Source organism: Eumetopias jubatus, unplaced genomic scaffold, assembly GCF_037043125.1.
Source record: "Eumetopias jubatus isolate StellerSeaLion01/CBP00866 unplaced genomic scaffold, mEumJub1_p1.0 scaffold_11, whole genome shotgun sequence".
NCBI classification, from domain to species: Eukaryota; Metazoa; Chordata; class Mammalia; order Carnivora; family Otariidae; genus Eumetopias; species Eumetopias jubatus.
In genome coordinates, this window is record NW_028274817.1 from 83,017,086 (window position 1) to 83,039,450 (window position 22,365).

A 22,365-nucleotide genomic window follows, 5' to 3' on the forward strand; every position below is an offset into this window, starting at 1 on the left:
GCTCTTTTCCCCATTTTTAAATTGCATTCTTTTTTTCTTAATGTTTAGTTTTGAAAGGCCTTTGTGTATTTGGAAATAAGGTCCTTTGTCACATATGTTTTGTAAGGATGTTTTACCATTCTGTGGCTTGTCTTTATGTTGTCTTAACAGGGTCCTTCACAAAACAGAACTTTTTAATTTTACTAAAGTCCAACTTCTCAAATTTTTATTTCATTGTGTCATACTCAAGTGTCATCACCAAACCCAGGGATTTCTAGATTTTCTCCTGTGCTATCTTTTATAAGTTTTCCAGTTTTGGTTCTACATATAGGTCTATGATCCATACTGGGTTAATTTTTATGAAAGATACAAGGTCTGTGTCTAGATCCTTTTTTTTTCCTTTTCTTTCTTCTTCTTTTTTTTTTTTTTTTTTTTGCCTATGGACATCCAGTTCCTACAGTGCCATTTGTTGAAAGACTGTTCTTTTTCCACTGAATTGTCATTTGACTTTATTTTTTTTAATTTTATTTTATTATATTATGTTAGTCACCATACAATACATCATTAGTTTTTGATGTAGTGATCCAGGATTCATTGTTTTCATATAACACCCAGTGCTCCATGCAGTACGTGCCTTCCTTAATAGCCATCACTGGGCTAACCAATCCCCCCTCCCCCTCCCCTCCAAATCCCTGTTTATTTCTCAGACTCCATAGTCCCTCATGGTTCATCTCTCCCTCTGATTCCGCCCCCCCCACCTTCATTTTTCCCTTCGTTCTCCTAAGGTCCTCCATGCTATACCTTATGTTCCCCAAATAAGTGAAACCAGATGATAATCGACTTTCTCTGCTTGACTTATTTCACTTAGCATAATCTCCTCCAGTCCGAATCCATGTTGATGCAAACGTTGGGTATTCATCTTTCTGATGGCTGAGTAATATTCCACTGTATATGTGGACCACATCTTCTTTATCCATTCATCTGTTGAAGGACACCGGGGCTCTTTCCCCAGTTTGGCTATTGCGGACATTGCTGCTATGAACGTTGGGGTGCATATGGCCCTTCTTTGCACTACATCTGTGTTTTGGGGTGCAAATACCCAGGAGTGCAATTGCTGGGCCATAGGGTAGCTCTATATTTAATTTTTTGAGGCACCTCCACACTGTTTTCCAAAGTGGCTGTACCAACGTGCATTCCCACCAACAGTGTAAGAGGGTCCCCCTTTCTCCACAGCCTCTCCAGCATTTGTTGTTTCTTGCCCTGTCCATTTTTGCCATTCTAACTGGTGTAAGGTGGTATCTCAATGTGGTTTTGATTTGAATTTTCCTGATGGCTAATGATGATGAACATTTTTTCATGTGTCTGGTAGCCATTTGTATGTCTTCTTTGGAGAAGTGTCTGTTCATGTCTTCTGCCCATTTCTTGACTTGATTATTTGCTTTTTGGGTGCTGAGTTTGAGAAGTTCTTTATTGATCTTGGATACCAGCCCTTTATCTGTACTGTCATTTGCAAATATCTTCTCCCATTCTGTGGGGTCCCTCTTTGTTTTGTGTGGGGTTTTTCTTTTTAAGATTTTATTTTTTATTTATTTGACAGAGAGTGACACAGCGAGAGAGGGAACACAAGCAGGGGGAGTGGGAGAGGGAGAAGCAGGCTTCCCGTAGAGCAGGGAGCCCGAGGCGGGGCTCTATCCCAGGACCCTGGGATCATGACCTGAGCCGAAGGCAGACGCTTAACGACTAAGCTACCCACGCGCCCCTGCCTCTCTGTTTTGTTGACTGTTTCCCCTGCTGTGCAGAAGCTTTTGATCTTGATGAAGTCCCAAAAGTTCATTTTTGCTTTGGTTTCACTAACCTTTGGAGATGTATCTTGAGAGAAGTTGCTGTGGCCGATGTCAAAGAGGATACTGCCTATGTTCTCCTCTAGGATTTTGATGGATTTCTGTCTCACATTGAGGTCTTTCATCCATTTTGAGTTTATCTTTGTGTATGGTGTTTGAGAATGGTCGGGTTTCATTCTTGTGCATGTGGCTGTCCGATTTTCCCAGCACCATTTATTGAAGAGACTGTCTTTTTTCCATTGCATGTTTTTTCCTGCTTTGCCGAAGATTATTTGACCGTAGAGTTGAGTTTCCATATCTGGGCTCTCTGTTCTGTTCCATCGGTCTACATGTCTGTTTATTGTGTCAGTACCATGCTGTGTTGGTGATCACTGCTTTGTAATATAGCTTGAAATTGGGCAGCGTGATGCCCCCAACTTTGTTTTTCTTTTTCAACACTTCCTTGGCGATTCGGGGTCTTTTCTGAGTCCATACAAATTTTAGGATTGTTTGTTCCAGTACTTTGAATAATGTCATAGGAGTTTTGATCGGGACGCCATCGAAGGTATAGATTGCTCTGGGTAGCATAGACATTTTAACAATGTTTATTCTTCTGATCCATGAGCGTGGAATGTTTTTCCATCCCTTGGTGTCTTCTTCAATTACTTTCATGAGTGTTCTGTAGTTCCTAGAGTAGAGATCCTTTACCACTTTGGTTAGGTTTATGCCGAGGTGTATCTTATGGTTTTTGGTGCTATTGTAAATGGAATCGTTTCTCTAATTTCTCTTTCTACAGTTGCGTTGTTAGTGTATAAGAAAGCAACTGATTTCTGTGCATTGATTTTGTATCCTGCCTCATTACTGAATTGCTGTATGAGTTCTAGCAATTTGGGGGTGGAGTCTTTTGGGATTTTCCACATAAAGTATCATGTCATTTGCGAAGAGAGAGGGTTTGACTTCTTCTTTGCCAATTTGCATACCTTTTATTTCTTTTTGTTGTCTGATTGCTGTTGCTAGGACTTCTAGTACTATGTTGAACAAAGGTGGCGAGAGACACAGTAGATCAGAGCAACGAAAACTAGAATCCGGTTCTTTGAAAGAATTAATACGTTCGATAACCCACTGGCCAGACGTGACCAAAAGAAAAGAGAAAGGACCCAAATTAATAAAATTATGAATGAAAGGGGAGAGATCACGACTAACACCAAGGAAATAGAGTCAATTATTAGAAACTATTATCAACAACCGTATGCCAATAAACTGAGCAACCTGGATGAAATGGATGCCTTCCTGGGAACCTATAAACTGCCAAGACTGAAACAGGAAGAAATTGACAACCTGAATAGGCCAATAACCAGTAACGAGATTGAAGCAGTGATCAAAAACTTCCCAAAAAAACTAGAGTCCAGGGCCTGATGGAGTCCCTGGGGAATTCTACCGAACATTCAAAGAAGAAATAACACCTATTCTCCTGAAGCTGTTTCAAAAACTAGAAACAGAAGGGAAGCTTCCAGACTCATTCTATGAGGGCAGCATTACCTTAATCCCCAAAGCAGGCAAGGACCCCAGCAAAAAGGAGAATTTCAGACCGATATCTCTGATGAATGTGGATTCCAAACTCCTCAACAGAATCCTAGGTAATAGGATCCAACAATACATTAAAAGGATCATCCACCCCGACCAAGTGGGATTTAGCCCCGGGATGCAAGGGTGGTTCAACATTCGCAAATCCATCAGTGTGATAGAACACATTAATAAGAGGAGAGAGAAGAGCCCTATGATCCTCTCAATTGATGCAGAAAAAGCATTGGACAAAATACAGCATCCTTTCCTGATTAAAACTCTTCAGGGTATAGGGATAGAGGGAACATTCCTCATGTTCATAAAATCCATCTATGAAAAACCCACAGCGAATATCGTCCTCAATGGGGAAAAGCTGAGAGCCTTTCCCTTAAGATCAGGGACACATCAAGGATGCCCACTCTCGCATAAGTATTGTTCGACAGTCATTTGACTTTAAATGGGTGGGTCTGTTTCTAGGCTCTCTTCTGTTCCATTGATCTGTTTATCTCTTCTTTTGCTAAAACCACAATCTTGATTAGTGTGGCTTTATAGGAAATCCTGAAGTCATATAGTATCAGTCCTCGACTTGGTTCTTTTTTACTATTATGTTGCTTATTCTGGATCTTTTGCCTTTCCTTACAAAGTTTATTTTTTTTAAAGATTTATTTATTTATTTGAGACAGAGAGAGAGCGCGAGCGAGTTGGGGGAGGAGCGTAAGGAGAGGGAGAGCAAGAATCTCAAGCCGACTCCCCACTGAGCATGGAGTCCAATGTGGGGCTCGCTCTCATGACCCTGAGATCATGACCTGAGGCGAAATCCGGAGTCGGACGGCTAACCGACCGAGCCACCCAGGTGCCCCTCCCTATAAACTTTAGAATCAGATTTTCAATATCCATAAAATAATTTGCTACAATTTTAATTGGGATTGCATTAAATCTGTAGATCAAGTTGGGAAGAAATGATATCTTAACAATATTGAGTCTTCCAATCCATGAACACGGAAGATCCCTCAATAAAGATTTACTTATTTATTTTTCTCTGTCAGACCTTTGTACTTTTCCCTATATATCCTGTACATATTTTATTAGATAAGTATGTCTTTGGGGGGTGGACTGCTAATGTAAATGGCATTGTGTTTTTAATTCCAATTCCAATTGTTAATTGCTGGTTTATAAGAAAAAAATTGACTTTTGTGTATTACCCTTATATTCTACAACCTTGCTGTAGTTGCTGATCAGTTCCAGGAGTTTATTTATTTTTTTGTCCATTCTTTGGAATTTTCCTTCTTTATTGAAGAAGGGTCGACATACAGTGTTGCATTAGATTCAGGTGTAGAACATAGTGATCTGACAACTCTATATGTTATTCTATGCTTACCACAAGTGATAACACTATTACAATACCAGTGACTATATCCCCTATGCTGTACCTTTCATCCCTGTGACTTATTCACTCCATAACTGGATGCCTGTACCTTCCACTCCCCTGTACCCATTTTGTGCATCCTCCCTGTCTCACCACACAGCAACCATCAGTGTTTTCTCTGTATTTATGGGTATGTTTCTGCTTTTTTGTTTCTTTGTTCATCTGTTTTGTTTTTTAGATTCCACACGTAAGTGAAATAATATCATATTTGTCTTTCTCTGTCTGACTTATTTCACTTAGCATAATACCCTCTAGGTTCATCCATGTGGTCACAGATGGCAAGATCTGATCCTTTTTATGGCTGAGTAACATTCCATCCTGTATGTATTTTCATCTATCTACCTATCTACACCACATCTTCTTTATCCATTTATCAATCTGTGGACATTTAGGTTGCTTCCATAGCTTAGCTATGATAAGTAACACTGCACTACATATAGGGGTGCTTATATCTTTTCAATTTGGTATTTTCGTTTTCGTTGGATAAATACCCAGGAGTAGAATTATTGGATCATATGGCCTCCCTCCCTCCCTCCCTTCCTCCTTCCCTCCCTTTCTCCCTTCCTCACTTCCTCCCTTCCTCCCTTCCTCCCTTACTGCTTTCCTTCCTTCCTGCCTTCCTTCTTTCCTTCATTCCTTCCTTCCTTTCCTTCCTTCCTTCCTTCCTTCCTTCCTTCCTTCCTTCCTTCCTTCCTTCCTTCTTTCTGGTATAGTTGCCATACGATGTTGTATTAGTTTCAGGTGTACAACCTAGTGATTCAACAAGTTTATGCATTATGCTGTGCTCACAACAAGCATACCTATCATCTATTACCGTACAAGGATATTACAATATCATTGACTACATTCCTTATGCTGTGCCTCTTATTCCCATGACTTACTCATTCCATAAATGGACGTCTGTGTCTGCCATACCCCTTTACAAAATTTTGCCCATTTCCACACCTGCCCTCCCCTCTGGCTCTATTTTTAAGTTTTTGTGGAACCTTCATACTGTTTTTCACAGTGGCTGCACCAATTTACATTCCCACCAGCAGTGCATGGGGGTTCCTTTTTCTCCACATCCTCGCCAGCACTTGTTAGCTCTTGTCTTTTGGTTCTAGCCATTCTGACAGTTTTGTGGTTTTGATTTGCGTTTTCCTGATGATTAGTGATATTGAGCATCTTTTCATGTGTCTGTTGGCCATCTGTATGTCTTCTTTGGAAAAATGTTTATTCAGGTCCTCTGCCCATTTTTTAATTGGATTATTTGTGTTTTTTTGCTGTTGAGTTGTAGAAATCCTTTATATATTTGGATATTAACCTGTTATGGCATATACCCTTTGCAAATATCTTCTCCCATTTGGTAGGTTGCCTTTTCCTTTTATTGATGGTTTTCTTTGTTGTGCAAAAGCTCTTAATTTTGATAGAATGCCAATAGTTTATTTTTGCTTTTGTTTCCCCTGCCCGAGGGGACATACTTAGAAAAATGTTGGTAAGGCTGATGTCAAAGAGATTACTGCCTGTGTTTTCTTCTAGGAGTTTTATGGTTTCAGGTCTCACGTTTAGGTCTTCAATCCATTCTGACTTTATTTTTGTGGACAGTGTAAGTGGTCCAGTTTCATTCTTCTGCAAATAGCTGTCTTGTTCTCCCGACACCATTTATTAAAGAAACTATCTTTTCCCCCGTTGTATATCCTTGCCTCCTTTGTCAGAGATTAATGGACCATATAAGTGTGGGTTTATTTCTGGGTTCTCTGTTCTGTTCTCTTGATCTGTGTGTCTCTTTTTGTGCCAGTACCATGCTGTTTTGATTACTACAGCTTTGTAGCACGTCTTGCAATCTAGGGTTGTGATACCTCCAGCTTTGTTCTTCTTTATCAAGATGGCCTTTGCTATTTGGGGTCCTTTGTGGTTCCATACAAGTCTTAGGATTATTTGTTGTCGTTCTGTGAAAAATGCTGTTGGTATTCTGATAGGCATTGCACTGAATCTCTAGATCGCCTGGGTAGTATGGACATTTTAACAATATTAATTCTTCCAGTCCATAAGCATGGTATACATTTCCAATTGTTTGTGTTGTCTTCAATTTCTTTCATCGGTGTTTTTTAGTTTTCAGGCTACTGATCTTTTACACCCTTGGTTGAGTTTATGCCTAGGTATTTTATTTTTTGGTTCGGTTGTAAATGGGATTGTTTGCTTAATTTCTCTTCCTGCTACTTCATTATTAGTGTGTAGAAATGCAACAGACTTCAGTGTATGAATTTTGTATCCTGCGACTTTACTGAATTCATCTATTACTTCTAACAGTTTTTTGGTGACGTCTTTAGAGTTTGCTTAGCATCGTGTCATCTGCAAATAGTGTCAGTTTTCTTCTTCATTACCACTTTGGATGCCTTCTATTTCTTTTTGTTGTCTGATTGCTGTGGCCAGGACTTCCAGTATTATGTTGTGTAAAAGTGGTGAGAGTGGACATCCTTGTCTTGTTCCTGATCTTAGAGGAGAAGCTCTCAGTTTTTCGCCATTGAGTATGATGTTAGCTGTGGGTTTGTCACATACAGCCTTTATCGTGGTGAGGTATGTTCCCTCTAAACCTGCTTTGTTGAGGGTTTTTATCAGAAACAGATTTTGAATTTTGCCAAATGCTTTTTCTGCATCTATTGAGATGATCGTATGATTTCTAGCCTTCATTTTGTTAATGTGGGTGTATCATATTGATTGATTTGTGCATATCGAGCCCCCCCCTTGCATCCCTGGAATAAATCCCCCTTGTTTATGGTAAATTATTATTTAATGTATTGTTGAGAGCAGTTTGTTAATATATGCTTGAGGAATTTGCATCTATGTTCTTCAAGGGTATTGGCCTGTTGTTTGTTTTAGTTTTTGTTTTCCTGGAGTGTCTTTGTCCAGTTTAGTATGAGGGTGGTATTGGCCTTATAGGATGTATTTGAAAGCTGTCCTTCCTCTTCTATTTTTTGGAAGAGTATGAGAAGAATAGGTATCAACTCTTCTTTATCTCTTTGGCAGAATTTACCTGTGAATCCATTTGGTCCTGGACTTTTGGTTGTTGAGAGGTTTTTAATTGTTTTTTTGTTTTTGTTTTTGAGAGTCTTTTGATTACCAATTCAATTTCTCTACTAGTAATTCATCTGTACAGATTTTCTATTTCTTCTTCATTCAGTTTTGGAAGATGATATGTTTCTAGGAATTTATCCATTTGTTTTAGGCTGTCCAATTTGTTGGCATGTAAATTTTCACAGTAGTCTGTTAAAATCCCTTGTATTTCCGTGCTACATCAGTTGTTACTTCTCCTCTTTCATTTTTAAAAATTTTAGTTAAATTTGGGTTAGTTAACATATAGTGTAGTTTTGGGAGTAGAATTAAGTGACTCATCACTTACATATACACCCAGTGCTCATTCCAGCAAGTGCCCTCCTTAATACCCATCACCCATTTAGCCCATCCCCCCACCTACCTCCCCTCCCGCAACCCTTACTTTGTTCTCTTAACTATAGAGTGTCTTATGGTTTGCCTCCATCTCTGCTTCTATCTCTTTTTACTTTGCCTTCCCTTTGCGTATGTTCATCTATTTTGTTTCTTAAATTCCACATATGAGTCAAATCATATGATATTTGTCTTTCTCTGATGGACTTATTTTGCTTAGCATACTACCTTGTAATTCCATCCACGACATTGCAAATGGCAAGATTTCATTCTTTTTGATGTCTGAGTAATATTCGAGTGTGTGTGTGTGTGTATGTGTGTGTGTGTGTGTGTGTGTGTGTGTGTGTATGTACATATCTATATCTATATCATCTATCTATCTATATCTTCTTTATCCATTCATCATGCGATAAACACTTGGGCTTTTCCCATAATTTGGCTATTGTTGATAGTGCTGCTATAAACATTGGGGTGCACGAGCCCCTTCAAATCAGCACTTTTGTATCCCTTGGATAAATACCTTGTAGTGCAATTTGCTGGGTTATAGGGTAGTTCTATTTTTAACTTTTTGAGGAAACTCCATACTGTTTTCCAGAGTGGTTATACCAGTTTGCATTCTCACCAACAGTGCAAGAGGGTTCCCTTTTCTCCACATCCTCGCCAACATCTGTCGTTTCCTGAGTTGTTTATTTTAGCCATTCTGACAGGTGTGAGGTGGAATCTCCTTGTGCTTTTGAGTTGTATTTTCCTGATGATGAGTGATGTTCAGTACTTTTTCACGTGTCTGTTAGCCATTTGCATGTGTTCTTTGGAGAAATGTCTGTTCATGTCTTCTGCCCATTTCTTAAGCGCATTATTTGTTTTTTGGGTGTTGATCTTTATAGATTCTGGATACTAGCCCTTTATCTGATATGGCATTTGAAAATATCTTCTCCCATTCCGCCAGTTGCCTTTTGGTTTTGTTGATTATTTCCTTTGCTGTGCAGAAGCTTTTTGTCCTGAAGGGGTCCCATTAGTTCATTTTTGCTTTTGTTTCCCTTGCCTCCAGAGACGTGTCTAGTAGGAAGTTACTGCGGCTGAGGTCGAGGAGGTTGCTTCCTGTGTTCTCCTCTAGGATTTTGATGGTTTCCTGTCTTACATTTAGGTGTGTCATCCATATTGAATTTATTTTTGTGTGTGGTGTAAGAAAGTGGTCCAGTTTCTTTCTCCAGCATGTCGCTGTCCCGGTTTCCCAACACCATTTGTTGAAGAGACTGTATTCTATTGGATATTCTTTCCTGCTTTGTGGCCGATTAGTTGACCATAGAGTTGTGGGTCCATTTCTGGGTCTCTCTGTTCTGTTCCATTGATCTATGTGTCTGTTTACTTACCTGGGTGTTCTCTTTTTTTCTTGATGAGTTTGGCTAAAGGCCTATCAGTTTTGGTTATCTCTTCAAAGAACCAGCTCTTGGTTTCTTTGATCTTTTTACTGAGTTTGTTTGTTTGTTTGTTTGTTTCTTTTTAGTCTCGATTGCTCCTCTGATCTTATTATTTCCTTTCTTCTCTTCACTTTGGGTTTGTTTGTTCTTCTTTTTCTAGTTCCTTTAGGTGTAAAGTTTGATTGTTTATTTGAGACTTTTCTTGTGTCTTGAGGCCGGCCTGCATCACTCTAAATTTCCCTCTTGGAAATGCGGTCGCCGTGTCCTAGTGATTGTGTTTTCATTTTCATTTGTACCCATGTATTTCTTTCATTTCCTCTTTGATGTCTTTGTTGACCCATTGGTTGTTTAGTAACATGTTGTTTAGCTTCCACATGTTTGTGTTTTTCCCAATACTTTCTTAAAATTGATCTCTAGTTTCATACTGTTGTGGTTGGAAAAGATGCATGATAGAATTTCAATCTTCTTAGATTTATTTGAGACATATTTTGTGGCCTAACGTGTGACCTGTTCTGGAAAATGATGCATGGGCTCTTGAATGTGTATTCTGTCGTTTGTGGATGGCGTGTTCTGTAGATATCTTTTGAGTCCACCTGGCCTGTTGGGTCGTTCAAAGACACTGTTTCCTTATGGATTTTATGCCTGGTTGATCTATCCATTGATGTAAGTAGGGTGTTAAAATCCCCTATTATTGTTGAATTCCTGCCAATTTCTCCCTTCATATCTGTTAATGTTTTTATATCTGTTAATGCTTAGTATGCTCTTTATGTATTTAGGTGCTCCAGTGTTGGGAGTGTAGACACTTAGAATTGTTACATCGTCTTGTTGGATTGTTCCCTTTATCATTATGTAATGCCCTACTTTGTGTCTTGTTATAGTCGTTGTGTCATAGTCTGTTTTGTCTGATGTAAGTGTTGCTACCTTGGCTTTTTTTTTTTTTCACTTCCATTTGTATAGAATATCTTTTCTATCCCTTCACTTTCAGTCTGTATGTGTCTTTAGGTCTGAAGTGAGTCTCTTGTAGGCAGCGTATAGCGGGTCTTGCTTTTTTTTATCCATTCCTCCATCCTCTGTCTTTTGATTGGAGCAATTAGACCATTTGTATTTAAAGTAATTCTTGATAGGTATGTATTTACTGCCGTTTTATTAATTGTTTTCTGGTTTTCATAGCTCTTCCCTGTTCCTTTCTTTTTCTCTTGCTCACTTGCATTTGACTGATGACTTTTTTCAGTGTTCTGCTTGGCTTTCTTTCTCTTTATATTTGGTGTACCTATTATAGGTTTTTGGTGTTTGTTTATCCTGAGGTTCATATGGAACATCCTAAGTATATAGCAGTCTATATTACATTGATGGTCACATGAGTTTGGACACTGTCCTTTTTATTTTTGTAAAGATTTTATTTATTTATTTGACAGAGAGAGAGAGAGAACACAAGTAGGCGGAATGGCAGGCAGAGGGAAAGGGAGAGGCAGGTTCCCCACTGAGCAGAGTGCCCGACACGGGGCTCGATCCCACGACCCTGGGATCATGACGCAAACCCAAGGCAGACGCTTAACTGACTGAGCCACCCAGGTGCCCTAGGTAACTTTCTAAGTGAGTGTTCTACTACCTTTACTGTACGTTTACTTTTACTCATGTAATTTATTCATTTCATAATTTTCTTACTTCTAAGTATGGCCCTTTCTTTTCTCCTTCAAGACCCCCTTCCATATTTCTTCTAAGGCCAATTTAGTGGTGATGAACTCCTTTAACTTTTAATTGCCTAGGAGACTCTTTATAGTTACTTGATTTCTGAATGATAACCTTGCCGGCTAGAGTATTGTTGGTTGTAGGTTTTTTGATTCAGCACTCTGAATATATTATGCCACTTTTCTTTGGACTGCAGAATTTCTGCTAAAAAATCAACTGGGAGCCTTATGGAATTTCCCTTGTCCATTACTAGTTTTTTTCTCTCTTGCTCTTTTTTGGTTTTTGGTTTGGGTGTTTTTTGTTTGTTTGGTTTTGGTTTTGTTTTAGAGAAGAGGGGAGAGAGGGGGGAGGAGAAGGAGGAGAGGGAGAGAGAGAATCTTAAGCAGGCTCCATGCCCAGCCCGGAGCCCAACACGGGGCTCAAGTCTCACAACCCTGAGATCATGACCTGAGCTGAAATCAAGAGTTGGATACTTAACCGACTGAGCCACCCAGGCACCCCTCTCTTGCTGTTTTGAAAATTGTCTCTTCATCTTTAATCCTTGGCATTTTAATTATTATGTTTTTTGGTGTGGACCTCCTTGGGGTCATCTTGTTTGGAACTCTCCGTGCCTCTTGAAGCTGGATGTCTGTTTCCTTCCCCAGGGTAGGGAATTTTTCACCTGTTCTTTCTTCAAATTGGTTTTTTATCCCTTTCTATCTCTCTTCTCCTTCTGGGATTCCTAAAATGCAAATATTTGTTCATTTGATGTTGTCTGAAAGATCCCTTACCTATCCTCATTTTTTTAAGTTCTTTTTTTTCCTTTGCTGTTCAGCTTGGGTGCTTTCCATTCCACTTCCAGACTGCTGATCTGTTCTTCTGCATCCTCTGATCTACTGTTGATTCTCTCTAGTGCATTTTTCATTTTGGTTATTGTCTTTTTCAACCCTGATTGGTTCTTTTTTTAATTTTCTATCTCTTTTTTTAAAAGATTTTATTTATTTATTTGACAGAGAGAGAGTGAGAGAGCACAAGCAGAGGGAGCAGCAGCGGGAGGGGGAGAGCAAGAAGCAGTCTCCCCGCCGAGCAGGGAGCCTGGTGCGGGGCCCCAGCCCAGGACGCTGGGATCATGACCTGAGCCGAAGGTAGACACTTAACCGACTGAGCCACCCAGGCGCCCCGATATATTTTCTGTCTCTTTGTTGAAGGTCTCACTAAGTTCATCCACTCTTCTCTGCAGCCTGGTGAACATCTTTATGGCCATGACTTTGAACTCGTTACCAGGTAGATTGGTTATCTCTGTTTCATTTAGTTCTTTTTCTGAGGTTTTGTTTTGTTCTTTCTTTTGGATCCTGTTCCTTTGTCTCCTCATTTGGCTTGACTTTCTGTGTTTGTTTCTATGAATTAGGTAGAACAGCCACTTCTCCTAACCTTGCAAGAATGGCCTTGTGTACGGTCATCCCCTGTGTAGACTGTGTGTGCCTGGTGACTTTGGCTGGATAGCTGGAGCTGTGGCTGGTGTGGGCTGGGATCCGGGGGCAGTCTGTGCTGGGGCTGTCCTGGTGGGATTGCTCGAGCTGAAATGGGCATGGGCTAGGTGGCCCTGGGGCAGGACAGTTGCAGCTGAAGTGGGAGCAGGTGGTGGTCTGCCGGTGCTCAGCACAGTGGATGCCCTCACTGCATGGCGGGAACTGAGGTGGGGCATGAGCTGGTGTGTCCTGGTGGTGTCACTAGAGCCAAAGCAGACATGAGCCAGGAGGTCCCACAGTGCTCTGTGCCAGGAGTGCCCTAGCAAGTCATCTGGGGCTGAAGTGGTGTGGGCCTGGTGAGTTCTGGGTTGCTTTGCCCCTATGTCAGCCGGAGTTGTAGTGAGTGTTGAGCAGGGGTGTTCCACTGTGCAGTGTGCTGGGGCTGCCTTGATGGGACTTCTTGGGCTTGTATGGGCTTGGGCTTGGGCTAGGGCCTGGGGCTCACTGAGGTGGTAGGCCAGCTATGGTGCCTGGCCCCTGCTCCCATCCAGGCTATCAAGGTGGTGGGGCAATGTAAACCATGGCACTTGCCAGGCCCTGCGACCCAGAGAGAGTTCTAGTAGCTCCCCTGCCATTTGGTGGAGTTCTGAGGCAGGATCCTTTATATTCTAGTTGTTCTTTTAAGCCACAGCTTTTTTCCTGTGCCCCAGGGCAGATGAATCTGCTCACGGTCCCTTGGTACTGTCTCTCCCCACTGTAGTTTGCAGCATCGGGGGTGGGATTCCCTTACTGTGTCTCCAACTCAATGTTCTCTATGTGGTCTCTCTATCTTTTGTTGTGCAGAAGTTGTTCAGTCAGCTCTCTGTTCTTCTTTGGGAGGAATTGCTGTATAAGTAGGTATGGATTTGCTATGTCCATGCAGGAGGTTAAGTTCAGGCTCTTCCTACATTGCCTTCTTGGGGCAGAACCCTTTGGAATTTTCTACATAAGAGAATCATGTCATCTGCAAACAATGACAGTTTTATTTCTTCCTTCCCAATCTGTATACCTTTTATTATTTCTTTTTATTGAGAATTCCTGGGATGGTGGTTATCACCCCCAACCTGGAAGGAGGAACCAATACTATACAAAATCACTCAGAAATCGTACTGTCCCAACACCCCTGGCCAACACCGAGAAGAGGAAAGCCATTCCCTTGAAAATTGGCCAGTCTGTGTTCATCCAGGAAGGGCTGGGAGAACAGACACAGAGGGGACTATGACATGATACCAGGGGCAGGATGGGGGTCTGTTGGACCCCACACTGGCTCCTCAAAAGCCAAGGGAGAAGCAGATTCACTTTTTCTCTGGGGGAGGGGAGTTCTTCATCACTAGGCCCATTTCTTACCCTTGCTAAGGCTGTCAGTTTTCAAAGTGAAAATTTCATCCTGTACATTGAGCACAAGGTTTTCAGCAGTGAGACAGACACAATTCTGTGATGTGGCAGTCGTCTTGGAGATGTTCCGGGCTGCCTGGATCTTGCCCAGTTTGATGTAGCCAGGGTTCTTGCTCAGGGCTTCTCCAAGCATCCTGGTGGCCTTGGCCTCACCTTTAGCCTACACAGTCTTCTGCTGCTGTTCCTGCTTTGCTTTTTCCACCTGAAACTGGGCTCCCTGGGCCTCCTGCTGAGCTACTTGTTTGCCTCCCATAGCAGCTGTGTACTCCCTTGGCTAAAGCTCAGCTCTGTCATGACTGCATCATCCAGGATAAGGCTGAATTCCTTGGCCCTCACTGTCAGCTCCCATGAGATCAACAAGGATATCTGGGCCCGCTGGGTAATCAGCTGCAAGGTGTTGAACTTGGCCACACCTCCCTTGAGCACCTCCTTGACAGTTGATGGCAGTCCTCACTCCTCCTAGTCTAGCCCTGGGCACTGGTACATGCTGGGACGCTGCATGGCATTGGGTTGAGACAGCACTCACAGATGCTTACCATCTGCAGGTCTTTGGTGCCTGTGGGAGAGGAAATTTTTTAGGGTCTGGCCGGAATGTCCTAGGTGATGGGGTACTGGAAATCAGGGGATCCTAAGGTGAAGGCCCTCATCCGATTAGAGAAATTGGCTCTGTGCCCACCTTCTATGGTGAAACAGACTCATGGATGCCGTAGGCCATGGCGCCGGCCCCAAGCAGCAACTTCAGCACCTTGCCCGTGTCCCTCTATGTCTCTCAAGCTCTGGGCCACGTCTGATCCTGAGGCCAGTGACCCCAAAGGTGAGAAGGGGGTGCCGGCCTGCCTCTACCCCACTCCAGTTTAGAGATTGCACCCTTCACATGTGGATCCAGGGCCCAAGGTCCTCATAGGAGAAAGGACACCAGAGGTGCCCCAATCTGTATACCTTTTCTTGTCTTGTGTTGTCTTCTTACATTAGCTAGGACGTTGCTGTTGAGGAGGATTGGTGAGAAGGGACATCCTGTCCTTGTTCCTGACGTTAGTAGAAAAGCATCTAGTTAATCACTAAGAAGTGTGATGTTATATGTACATTTTTTTTTAAAGATTTTATTTGTTTTTATTTGACAGAGGTAGAGAGAGAGAGCACAAGCAGGGGGAGCGGCAGGCAGAGGGAGAGGGAGAAGCAGGCTCCCTGCTCAGGAAGGAGCCCGACGTGAGGCTCCCTCCCAGGACCCTGGGATCATGACCTGAGCCGAAGGCAGCCGCTTAACCGACTGAGCCACCCAGGCGCCCCTATATGTACATTTTTATAGATGCTCTTTATTAAGCTGAGGAATTTCCCCAATATTCCTACTTTGCTGAGAGCTTTTATCTTGAATGGCTTTTGCATTTTTGTCAAATGTTTTTTATGCATTGAACGATATGACCGTATGATCATATACTGATGGGATGGATTACCTTAATTGATTTTTGCATGTTGAATCAGATTTATATACCTGGAATAAATCCCACTTGGCTGTGGTACATAATTCTTTTCATACATCATTGGATTTGGTAAAAATCTGTCAGATACTTTTGCATCTATGTCACGAGATATATCGGTCTGTAATTTTCCATTCTTGTAGTGTCTTTATCTAATTTGATCTTAGGGTAATGCTGGCCTCATAGAAGGAGTTAGGAAGTGTTCCCTCTGTTCCATCTATTGAGTTTTTTAAATTAAGATTTATTTATCTGAGAGAGAGAGAGAGAGAGAGAGAGAGCATGTGTGCACGCGAGAGCCGGGGGTGGGAGTGGTAAGGGGCAGAGGGAGAAGGAGAGAGAGAATTTTAAGCCGACTCCCCGCTGAGCACAGTGCCCGATGTGGGGCTCGGTGTCAGGACCCATGAAATCATGAACCTGAGCCGGAACCGAGAGTCGGATGCTTAACCCACTGAGCCACCTATAGGCACCCCATCTATTGAGTTTTTAATGTGCAGAATCATTCCTTTCATTTTTCAAGATTGCTGAATATTTTATTTTGAAATCATGCTGTCAGATTTCTGCTTTTTTAAAAATTTTATTTTATTGTGTCATGTAAATCACCATACATTACATCATTAGTTTTCGATGTAGTGTTCCATGATGCATTGTTTGCATATAACACCCAGTGCTCCGTTCAGTACGTGCCCCCTTTAATACCCATCATCAGGCTAACCCAACCCCCCCACCCCCCTCTAGAACCCTCAGTTTGTTTCTCAGAGTCCATAGTCTCTCATGGTTCGTCTCCCCCTCCGATTTCCCGCCTTCATTTTTCCCTTCCTGCTATTTTTTTTTAACATATAATGTATTATTTGTTTCAGAGGTACAGGTCTGCGATTCAACAGTCTCACACAATCCACAGCGCTCACCGTAGCACATACCCTCCCCAATGTCTATCACCCAGCCACCCCATCCCTCCCACCCCCCACCACTCCAGCAACACTCTGTTTCCTGAGATTAAGAATTCCTCATATCAGTGAGATCACATGATACATGTCTTTCTCTGATTGACTTATTTCGCTCAGCATAATACCCTCCAGTTCCATCCACATCGTTGCAATTGGCAAGATCTCATTCCTTTTGATGGCTGCGTAATATTCCATTGTATATAGATACACCACATCTTCTTTTATCCATTCATCTGTCGATGGCCATCTTGGCTCTTTCCATAGTTTGGCTATTGTGGACATTGCTGCTGGAAACATCGGGGTGCACATACCCCTTCGGATCCCTACATTTGTATCTTTGGGGTAAATACCCAGTAGTGCAATTGCTGGGTCGTATGGCAGCTCTATTTTCAACTTTTTGAGGAACCTCCGTACTGTTTTCCAGAGTGGCTGCACCATGTCATGTGTCTGCTTTAATTTTTTTATTATTTGTAATATAGCCACATATCCACACACGACAACATAAATGTGGTTATATATACATGCTCCCCTTTTTTAGGGCAGTCTACTACTTTCCTTACTTTGGGCTTGAATTTCCACCTCCTTCGTTTCTCAAAAGAAGCCCCTCATTAACTCATTTTAACAATCTAATGTGTATCCTTCTATATTTTTCTGCATTCTTATAATCCATTACAATAGAAATACACATGTATGCGTATGTAAACAAATACACGTTTTTTTTGTCGCTGCTACCAAAATAGTAGCATATTCATCATGCTTTTCTGTATCTTGTATGTTATATGTAACGATAACCTTGTGTAAATGTCTCCGAGTCAACCTGTATTGTTCTAATTCATTGTTTTAAATGGTTGTATAATATTTGTGGTGTGGGTATATTATAGTTTATTTACCCTTCTTGTTTTGATGAGCCTTTCATTTTGTTTCCAGTATTACTATAAACATCCTCAGACATATGACTTTATATACTTGTGCTTATATTTCTATGGAATAGATATCCAGGAGTTGGGTTACTGAGTACAAGGGGTGTGTGTGTGTGTGTGTGTGTGTGTGTGTGTGTGTGTGTGTGTGTGTAGTTTTAATACACGTTTTTACGAGTTTGGGCTCTTAAGTTCCAAAAGTCTTAAGACTTGAGATTTCCCCCCCAATGTATATGAATAACATTTTCCCTGCATCCTTACCAATAAATAGAATTATAACGCTTAATGTTTAACAATCTCATGTATGCAAACTAAAAATCTCATTATTTCTCTAATTTGCATTTATCTCACTCTCATAGAATTTTAGCTCCCTCTGCCCATATTTATTAATTTATTGGCAATTTAGATTGGCTACTCTGGGAATTCCTGATTCTTATCCTTTTCCCATTTTCTTTAAGTTAGGTTGTCTTTCTTCTAGTCAGTTTGTCAGACTGCTTTCTATATAGTTTGGATATTAAAGCCTCATCATCTTTATTAAAATATATTTCCTGATTTGTAGTTTGTTTGTGTATCAATGATATGTTTTGTCATTCAAAAAATTTTAATTTGTATATGTTAGTCTTTAATTTTTTTGAACCTTCAGAGTTTCCAGTGTAGGTGATTTTCTCTGACTCCTCTATGGTACATCTAGCTTCCTAGCTTTTCTTGCAACATTCATATTGTTTTTCCTATAGTTAACTCTAATTCATCTGGATTCTGTGATGTACTGTAGTGTACGTGCTATAAGATAGCAGTTCAATGTTATTAACAGTCAATTATATGTAAATTTAATTACCACCTTCATTTTAAATTAAATTATATGTACACATACGTAATTATATTGGCATTATAGCATATTGGTATCCACTAAGGCAGGTTCCCCTCACTATTCCTTTTCATAATAACCTTGCCTACTCTTGGTCATTTATTTTTCCAAATAAACTTTAGATTATTTTATGCAATTCCAAAATAAGAAATCCTGTGCATTCTAGTTAATATTGAATTAATTATATTCTAGTTTTATGATATCAATGAAATCTTCTCATCCAAGAACGTAGTTGGTCTTTCTAATTGCTCAGATTTTGTTTTCTGCCTTTCCAAGAGATTTTATGGTTTTCTTCATATAATTCTGCTTTACTTGTCAAGTTTATTTCTGAATATTTTGTGTTGTTTCACTCTAGTAAATGGAATGTTTTCCCAGTTCCTGCTTCCTTCCTCCTTAACTTCTGGTATTTAAGCTCTACTCGGAGCATCTTGTTTTAAATATTGTCAAAGGTTCCCACAAGTGGATTGATTTCGGAGATGGTGAAAAAGGTTAAATCACTCGATGATATGGTCCAGTTCTTACCTGGGGGAAACTAGGTAAGTTTATCCAACTATCTAAACATCCTCTGCTGTATGTCTTTCCTTTGTGTCTCCAGTTCCATTTCGTAATCTTCTGCACCCTGCTGTTTGCCCCAGGAGTTGACTTTGCCCTCTGGCTTCTGGATGAGCCTGTCCAGTGGGAAGCCCTGTCAGGTCAAAGGGTAGGAGAGTGATGTTGTGACATTTATGCCACTGAGCTCCCTCTCTGTAGGCTCATCATTGGCTGGCTACATCCCTCAGATGAAGGTGTCAGCTTCTGGATGGTGTCCCTCTATACTTAGGTCTCTTGAGCTTGGGATATATGTTAAAGTTCTTTCCCCTCACTCCTTCGGGCCTGGAGTTGCAAAATCACCCTGCAGTTACTAGCCTGGGGAGGCTGATTATCCTTTTTGTTTTTCTTATACCCCTGCCCGCACCTCATTAGTTCCTTTATTAAACTCTCCTGAAGTTACCCAATTTGAGTGTTATCTGTTTCCTGCTGTGACCCTGACTGATACATACTTGTAACTCCGTGTATTAGTTCCTCCTTCCTCCTAGGGCAGTCTAACTCTGGAGACTCAGAGTAACTTAGATGCACTAGATGGATAAAAGCTTTTGGGTGAACTTCAATACGTAGTTTGAGATGTCTAAGAGGAAACATACTAAGCAAGATCTGAGATGTTTGTCTAAATCTCCTTTCTAAACCAAGACTGTAAGGCTGTTAAGCTTACCTAGGAAAATTCTGTTGTCTAGACCGTACAGGACACTGCCCAGGCTCCATCATTTCTTTCACCTATGGTATTAACTCCCTTCTCTCTAGCAGACCGGAATGCACTCCCAAGGCTGAGTAGGATTCAGTTTTGCTTCTTTATTCTTGCTGCACTGCAGAAACACAAATAGTCTTGCTTTATTGTCTTCTCTCCCTCTTTTTAAAATTCTCGCAGGTTTCAAATCTTTTACATAGTTTCCCAAGTATTATAGCTATAGTAGGAAATTCTATACAAATTGAAATACAAATTGGTGTGCGTGTTGTGCAAAAAAGTAACAGTTCTCAAACTTTGATATCTATTCCAAGATTTGTTATTACTAGCCATGTGAGTGTGACGTTCTGTTTTTAGTCTCTGATTCCTGATTTATGAAACGGAATCCTCCTTCTTGGCTCACTGTGAAATATATGATAGTAAATGGGGAATTTTAAAACAGCATATCGTGTGTGTGTGTGTGTGTGTGTCTGTGTGCCCGCACACGCACACACGCCCAGTGTGGTGGCAGGGGCGGAATCCTGTTTTTCAGTTTGCTCATCCTGTCCTTTAATATGATGGCAAATGGGCATTTGTTTGAATTTGGTAATCCTTTCTCCAGGATTTCAGACTGGCAATTGATTTATTCTCAATATAGAAAACAGTTGATACTTTTTAATTTTATTTTTATCATTTCAGTTGACAAACCCCAATGGACATAATAGAATCTTCTTTTTAACCAAAAAGTACCTGGGGCGCCTGGGTGGCTCAGTAGGTTAAGCGTCTGCCTTCAGCTCAGGTCATGATCTCAGGGTCCTGGGATCGAGCCCCGCATCAGGCTCCCTCCTCGGCGGTGAGTCTGCTTCTCCCTCTCCCTCTGTGATCCCTCTTGCTCTCACTCTCTCTCAGATAAATAAATAAAAATCTTAAAAGAAAAATAACCAAAAAGTACCTGAAGAGGCTAAACCCAAGTGGATTTTGTTGGCCGGAATTCCATGGGCCCTTCTTCAGGACCCTGCCTTTGAAGAAGTGAGTCGGTTCAGAGATATCCCAGGGAAACTCGGCGTGGGAAAGACTGGCACCCATTCCTTCCAGAGATTACAGTTTCAGAATAATGGCCGATGGACTGAGCCCCACAAGGGAAATGAACTATGAATTGTTTGAATGTGGCAGGAGCTCTGATGTGAGGGCAAACTCGGTGTCATCAGAGGAAAATCCTTATTTGTGATAAAGCCCCATTTTATGACTCATACAATCCTAGTTTTGAGCCCAATGCAGAATGTATAAGACACATGAAAGGTCTGCATACAGAGAAACCCTCTGAATGCAATGAACGTGGTAAACTTTCAGCAGTAGTTCACATCTTATTCGACATCAGAGCTCTCATATGGGGAGAGACCTTATAGTGTAATGAATATGAGAAAGCCTTCAGTCAGAGGTCATCTCTTAATGGGAAATTCATAGTGAGGAAAGCCTTATAAGTGTAATATATGTGGAATAGCATTTATTTGGAGCTCACATCTTATTCAGCATCAGGAAAGTCATAGTAGAGAAATACCATATGAGTGTAATGAATATGGAAAAGCTTTTGGCCAGAGTTCATACCTTATCGAACAAAACAGAATTTATAGTGGTGAAAAACCCTATTTGTGTAGCCCAAGTGGAAAAAGAAAACTAAGGTGGAGATCTGCTCTTAATGACCATTAGAATATCCATAATGGGGAAAAGTCCTATGAACGCAACCACATGTGATGAAGCCTTTGTGCGGCTATCTCACCTTGTTCACCTTCGTCAAATTCACAGTGAAGAGAACTCCTATGAATGCAGTGAGTGTGAAAAGGCCTTCAGTTGGAAATCTCATCTTGTTTGACATCAGAAAAGCCACAATGGAAAAAATTCTGTGACTGGGACAGGGAATAGGTTCCAATCAGAACCCAGGTTCTGTGGGTTAAGCAGTTTTTGGTCTCTAGAAACGTGTTGCTGTGGGCGGAATTAGAAAAATACAGTACTTAAACTAACACTGATCATAAAGAAGAAAAGACTATAAGAGTAATCATTACTTAGTGTTCAAGTGTAGACAAATGGAGATAAAACTTGAGTCTGATTTACAGGTTTATTAGGTTTCAGATAACCCGAAGCTGAGCCAGGCCCACAATAGACTGTAAAATTCTAATATGCTGATTTATAGATTTGTTAACAATTCCAATGCCATTCTGATTATCCCTTAATTTGGAGGCAGCGTGGCCTCCATCACATATCTTTCACTTACCACCACTGAAACCATGGGTATATCTGCTGACTCTCTGAGCATCAGTTTCCTTATCTGTCAAACAGGAATAACAACACCTATCAACCTTGGGAAGGTTAGCGAAGATTCTGTATATGAAAAATTTCTGGTATAATGTGTGGCACATACTACAGGTGCCGTAAATTATTACTAATTATCTAGCTTCTCTGATTTGTGCTTGCCATTCCAGTTCCATTAGAACCAGCACAGCCTGTTTTCTTTATCTTTATTGTGGGAGTGCTTACCTTATAGACCTCTTGTACAGTTGAGAGAGCCTGGGCTTATGCAGTCAGACATACCTGCTGCTTTCTAGCTCCGTGACCTTGGCAAGATACTTAATCTCTCTGAGCTTTACAGTTCTTAACTGTAAAAATGGTGATGGTAATGACTGCCTTGCAGAATCAGAGGGATGATTAGAA

General features: G+C 41.0%; 1 long non-coding RNA gene and 1 pseudogene across 1 annotated transcript in view; one reads left to right on the top strand and one right to left on the bottom strand.

Moving 5' to 3' along the window:
* The window catches only part of LOC148163106 (uncharacterized), a 43,397-nt gene that overhangs the window by 2,040 nt on the left and 18,992 nt on the right, over positions 1 to 22,365 (top strand). The window lies entirely within an intron of this gene.
* LOC114203497 (prohibitin-2 pseudogene) lies at positions 14,136 to 21,520 on the bottom strand (annotated as a pseudogene).